Source organism: Desmodus rotundus, chromosome 12 (assembly GCF_022682495.2).
Source record: "Desmodus rotundus isolate HL8 chromosome 12, HLdesRot8A.1, whole genome shotgun sequence".
Classification (NCBI taxonomy): domain Eukaryota; kingdom Metazoa; phylum Chordata; class Mammalia; order Chiroptera; family Phyllostomidae; genus Desmodus; species Desmodus rotundus.
The window spans coordinates 75,572,543-75,579,639 of record NC_071398.1 but is presented as its reverse complement, the minus strand read 5'-3'; positions in this window follow the sequence as shown (position 1 = coordinate 75,579,639).

Here is a 7,097-nt window from a genome sequence, read left to right as displayed (position 1 = left end):
CACAATTCTAAGGATCAATGAATCCAGGAGCTGGTTCTTTGAAAAGATAAACAAAATCGACAAGCCTTTAAGTAGGTTCATCAAAAAAAAAAGAGAGAGGATCCAAATAAACACAATTAAAAATGAAAGAGGAGAGATTACAACCGATACCACAGAAATACAAAGGATTGTAAGAAATTACTACGAAGAACTGTATGCTAAGAAATTTGAAAACCTAGGTGAAATGGACACATTTCTAGAAAAATATAATCTTCCAAAACTGAATGAAGAAGAAGCAGAAAACCTGAACAGACCAATAACAGCAGACAAAATTGAAGCAGTCATCAAAAAACTCCCAACACACAAAAGCCCTGGACCAGATGGTTTTACAGGAGAATTCTACAAAGCATTTAAGGAAGAGCTAACCCCAATCCTTCACAGACTATTCGAAAAAATCCAAAATGATGGAAGACTCCCAAACTCTTTTTATGAAGCCAGCATGATCCTAATCCCAAAACCAGATAAAGACACAACAAAGAAAGAAAACTTCAGGCCAATATCGCTCATGAACATAGACGCTAAAATTCTCAACAAAATATTGGCAAACCGCATCCAGCAATACATTAAAAAGATCATACACCCTGACCAAGTGGGATTCATCCCAGGGATGCAAGGATGGTACAATATTCGCAAATCAATAAACATAATACATCACATCAATAACTGCAAAGACAAAAATCACATGATCATATCAATAGATGCAGAAAAAGCATTTGATAAGATACAGCACCCATTTATGATAAAAACACTCAGCAAAGTGGGAATAAAGGGAGCATTCCTCAACATAATAAAGGCCATATATGAGAGACCTACAGCCAACATCACACTCAATGGACAAAAACTTAGAGCTTTCCCACTAAGATCAGGAACAAGACAAGGATGCCCTCTCTCACCACTTCTATTCAACATAGTATTGGAAGTCCTAGCCACAGCAATCAGACAAAAAAAAGCAATAAGAGGCATCCAAATTGGAAAGGAGGAAATGAAACTGTCACTGTTTGCAGATGACATGATAGTATACATGGAAAATCATATAGACTCCACCAAAAAACTACTCGACCTAATATAGGAATTTGGCAAAAGAGCCGGATACAAAGTCAATACTCAGAAATCAAAGGTATTCTTGTACACCAACAATGAAATGTCAGAAACAGAAATCAGGAAAAAAATCCCATTCGATATAGCAACAAGGAAAATAAAGTACCTAGGAATAAACCTAACCAAGGAGGTAAAAGACCTGTACTCAGAAAACTACTCAACCTTGAAGAAAGAAATCAAGGAAGACACAAACAAATGGAAGAATGTACCATGCTCATGGATTGGAAGAATTAACATCATCAAAATGGCCATACTACCCAAAGCGATTTATAGATTCAATGCAATCCCTATTAAAGTATCCATGACGTATTTCACAGATATAGAACAAACATTGCAGAAATTCATATGGAACTATAAATGACCCTGAATAGCTGCAGCAATTTTGGGAAAGAAGAACAAAGTAGGAGGGATCACAATACCTGATATCAAACTATATTACAAGGCCACTGTAATAAAAACAGCCTGGTACTGGCATAAAAACAGGCACACGGACCAATGGAACAGAAGCGAGAGCCCAGAAATAAACCCGAGTCTTTACAGTCAGTTAATATTTGACAAAGGAGGCAGGAGCATAAAATGGAGCAAAAACAGCCTCTTCAACAGATGGTGTTGGGAGATCTGGACAACTACGTGCAAAAAAAGGAAACTCGACCACCAACTTACACCATACACAAAAATAAACTCAAGATGGATAAAAGACTTAAATATAAGTCATAGTAACACCATAAAAGTCCTAGAGGAAAACATTGGCAGGAAAATCTCAGACATTCCACGCAGCAACATCCTCACAGACATGTCCCCTAAAGCAAGGGACATAAGGGAAAGAATAAACAAATGGGACCTCATCAAAATAAAAAGCTTCTGCATGGCTAAAGGAAACAGCATTAAAATGAAAAGAGAACCGACAGTATGGGAAAACGTATTTTCCAATGATACCTCAGACAAGGGTCTGATCTCCAAAATATATAAAGAACTCACACAACTCCATTCCAGGAAGACAAACAACCCAGTTTAAAAAAATGGTCTAAGTACTTGAACAGACACTTCTCCAAGGAAGACATACAGAGGGCCCAGAGACATATGAAAAGATGCTCAGCATCACTAGCCATCAGACAGATGCAAACTGAAACTTAAATGAGATACCACTTTACACTGATCAGAATGGCCATCATAACCAAATCTACAAACAACAAGTGCTGGAGAGGTTGCGGAGAAAGGGGAACCGTAGTACATTGTTGGTGGGAATGCAGACTGTTGAGGTCACTGTGGAAAACTGTATGGAATTTCCTCAGAAAACTAAAAATGGAACTGCCTTTTGACCCAGCAATTCCACTGCTGGCATTATACCCTAAGAGCTCTGCAACAGCAATCCAAAAGAACCTATGCACCCCAATGTTCATAGCAGCACAATTTACAATAGCCAAGTACTGGTGGCAACCTAAGTGCCCATCAGCAAATGAGTGGATCCAAAAACTATGGTACATTTACACAATGGATTTCTACACAGCAGAGAGAAAGAAGGAGCTTATACCCTTTGCAACAGCATGGATGGAACTGGGTAGCATTATGCTAAGTGAAATAAGCCAGGCAGTGAGGGACAAATACCATATGATCTCACCTTTAACTGGAACATAAGCAATAGAAGAAAAAAGCAGGCAAGATTTAACCAGAGTATTGAACTAAAGAACAATCTAACAATAGCCAGAGAGGAGTGGGGAGGGGACAATGGGGAGAAGGGTTTTCAAGAACTACTATAAAGGACACATGGACAAAACCAAGCGGGATGGAGGAAGCAGGGGAGGGAGTTAGGTTTGGCTGAGGTGGGGTGCAGGGGTAGGGAGAAAATGCAGACAATGTAATTGAACAAACAATAAAATAATTTTTAAAAATAAAAAAATAAAAATAAACTTAATTTTTGGTTGTTTTAATATATTTTATTGATTATGCTGCTACAGTTAACCCATTTTTTTCTCCCCTTTATTCCCCTCTGTCCTGCACCTCTCCTCCCAGCAGCATCCCACTCCCTTAGTTCATGTCCATGGGTCATACATATAAGTTCTTTGGCTTCATCATTTCTTAACATCCCACTGTCTACTTTGTACCTACCATTTACACTTCTTATTCCCTGTACCTCTTCCCCCATTCTTCCCTCTACCCCTCCCATTTCTGTGATTCTGTTCCTGTTCTAGTTGTTTACTTTGTTCTTTTTGTTTGTTTTAGGTTCACTTGTTGATAGTTGTGAGTTTGTTGTCATTTTACTGTTCATAGTTTTGATCATCTTCTTTTGTTTAGATAAGCCCCTTTAACATTTCATATAATAAGGGATGGGTGCTGATGAACTCCTTTAACTTGACCTTATCTGGGAAGCACTTTATCTGCCCTTCCATTCTAAATGATAGATTTGCTTGATAGAGTAATTTTGGATGTTTGTCCTTGCCTTCGTTGACTTGGAATACTTCTTTCTGTCCCCTTCTTGCCTGTAAATTTTCTTTGGAGAAATTAGCTGATAGTCTTATGGGAACTCCTTTGTAGGTAACTGTTTCCTTTCCTTTTGCTGCTTTTAAGATTCTCTCTTTAATTTTGGGTAATGTAATTTAATGTACCTTGGTGTGTGCTCCTTGGTTCCAACTTCATGGGGACTCTCTGAGCTTCCTGGACTTCCTGGAAGTCTATGTCCTTTGCCAGATTGGGGAAGTTCTCCTTAATTATTTGTTCAAATAAGTTTTTAATTTCTTTCTCTTCCTTCTCTCTTTCTGGCACCCCTATAGTTCAGATGTTGGAACGTTTAAAGTTGTCCCAGAGGTTCCTAAGCCTCTCCTCTTTTTTTTGAATTCTTGTTCCTTCATTGTGTTCTGGTTGAATGTTTACTTCTTCCTTCTGCTCCAAATCATTGATTTGAATCCCAGTTTCCTTCCCTTACTGTCAGTTCCCTATATATTTTCCTTTATTTCACTTTGCAAAGACTTCATTTCTTCCTTTATTTTGTGACCATACTCAATCATTTCTGTGAGCATCCCGATGCTCACCAATGTTTTAAACTCTGCATCTGATAAGCTGGCTATTTCTTCATTGCTTAGTTCTATTTTTGGAGCTTTGATCTGTTCTTTTATTTGGGCCATATTTTTTTGTCTTGGCAAGACTGGGTCATAGTAAGGGGCAGAGCCTAGGGTATTTCTCAGGGTGGGGCAACTCACATCACTGTGTTGTGGTGCTGTATGTGGGGAGGGGTCTAAAAGAGAACAATGCTGCTTGCTTAGCTCTCAGCCAGCTTTCAGTCACTTCCCCCACTTCCCACAAGCAAATTGGGCCCTTCTGGTGGTGATTACTGGGTGGGCGGGCTCATGTGTGTTCCAGGACCCTGTGGGCCTCTCCAACAAACTCTTCTGTGAGCCTGGGAGTTTCTCCCACTGCCACCATTCCCACAGATTTTTACAGGCAGAGGTTTCGAGGCTTTATTTCCCAATGCTGGAATCCTGGGTTGTGCAGTCTGTCTCAGTCCCCAGTTGTTCCTCCTGGTTTATCCTTGCATGAATGTGAGACTGCCTGGTCCACCAGCTGCTGCCTGGCCCACCCAGTCCTCCAGCCACCACCTTGCCACACAACCTTTCTGCCCCTGCTGCCCATCTCCACCCCCCTACCAGTTTGGATGAATGTTTCTTCTTTAACTCCTTGGTTGTCGGACTTCCATACAGTTCAATTTTCTGGCAATTCTGGTTGTTTTTAAATTTGTTGTTGTCCTTCTTTTCGTTGTGCAAAGAGGCAAAGTATATCTACCTATGCCTCCATCTTGGCTGGAAGTCCTTCAAAAATAAACTTAATTTTTTTACTTCTTGAGTTTATTAGAATACTTGTCTTCCTTCTATATGAATATTTCCATATGTATTAGTTACTTGTGGCTGCATTAAAAATTACCCCAAAACTTGATGATTCAAAATAATAGAGATTTATTATCTTACAGTTTCTGTGGGTAAGAAATTCAAGAGAGGCTTAGCTGGGTGGTTCTGGCTAAGGTAATCCATGATGTTATTGTCAAGATATTGGGTAGGTCATCTAAAGTGTTGTTGAGGCTGAAGAATCTACTTCCAAAATAGCCAGCTCCCTTACATAATATGGTATGAAACCTCAGTTCCTCACCATATTGATCTTTCCATAAGGCACCTTGAGTGTTCTCACAAGATTGCAGCTGGCTTCTTCCAAGACAGAACAAGGCAAAAACTATACAGTGTCTTTTATGACAACCTAAGAAGTCACATACCATCATTTCCACAATAGCCCAATGGTTATAAAAACCAGCCCTATCAATGTAGAAAAGGACTATACAAAGCATGCAATAAGTCATTGGGGGTCATCTTAGAGGTTGACTACCACACCATCCATTCTTAAGTCCAATTTCCAGAATATCAGGTCCCAAATGTGGAATGCTTTTAGACAAAAGATCAGAACATTGACACTGAGAATTCTTACAATAGTAAAAGGTCACAAGAACCCAAACCCAAGCAATCTTTTGCCTTAGTGGGACACAGGGACCTACTTGGAAGAAGGAATTCTCTGATTCTGGCTTCACCTCTAACTGCCACCAGCAACAAGCCCTCAGGGAACTGGGGCCTCACTGTGAAAGAGAACTAGGTCAAAACATTCTTATCAGCTTGGGAAATGGCAGCTAGAATGCCCTAAAACCATTCTGTTAAGCTTTTCAAAGAAAGTTATTTCCAATATTTTACAATGTACAGAGAACAAAATGGAAGGAAGACCCCTGTTTTTAAAAGACTTTTCTGGTGGTTTTAACCCAGGTTCATCTTTCCCCCACTGACTTCTTTTGCACTTGTTAGTTTTACTGCACAATTAACTTTTTAATATATATTATCTGATTGTCTTTGATGAGTAATTTAGTACATTATTCTATATTATGAGAACAATTACATTTTTCTTTTTTGTTAGGAATGAAAGTCCATACTTCATTCAAATTTCCTTAATTCTTACATAAGGGCCCTTTTCTGTTTTGGGAGCCCAATCTGGATACCACCTCACATTTAGCCCTCACATCTCCTCTTGGCTGTGGCAGTTTCTCACACTTTCCTTGTTTTCGATGACTGTTTCTTTTTTGAGAAGTACTGGTCAGGTGGAGAACAATTACATTTGAACCTAAATTCCCTCCAAGTATGTTGTAAATTCCTTGAAGTCAGAGAAATTAAGCTTATCACTCAGCCCACCATTAGTGACAACAGATTGTTCTCCAGGAATATGTCCCCTCAAAACACTCACATACACACACACACATGCACCATACATGCACACAATGGGATCAGAACTCTATAAAGAGCAAGGCATATTGATCCCCTTTTTAACAAAAATAGTAATTAGACTTACCCAGGATCATGCTGACACTCATTCTTTCCTTAAAAGCACAGACACATAAAAAGCACACCTCAAGAGGGTGCTACATAGTACTCAACATAGTCCTCAAACTCATGCAATGAGGGACACACAGACCTATAGAAATATAAACATGCTGATGCTTCCCTAAGGGAAGGAGGTGGGGGATAGAAATAAATAAACAAACACACACAAATACAAGCCATCACACAGTACTGGAAACTCACATACACTCCCAGAAATGTACATTCACTGTCTTGCCTATACATTCTACTTTTTTTTTTTTTTTTAGTCATTGGTTCATTTAATATTTTTGAGCACTGAGTATCAGACTCCATATTAGATGTATGGAATTCAAAGATAGAATGATGACATCTTGGCTCCTATACAAATAGGCAACCCCAAACCAATAACATAATTGCCATGCCAGGAGTACCTATTTATATAAGATGATATAGAAGTACAGAAAAAGCCTAAATCTTTCTGAGGGTCAGTTAACACCATACAGAGGAGAAAGGAAAAGAAGGTCAGTATTGCAAAGGGGGACAGAACATGTGTAGAGGGCTGAAATTATTAAGTTGCAGGGT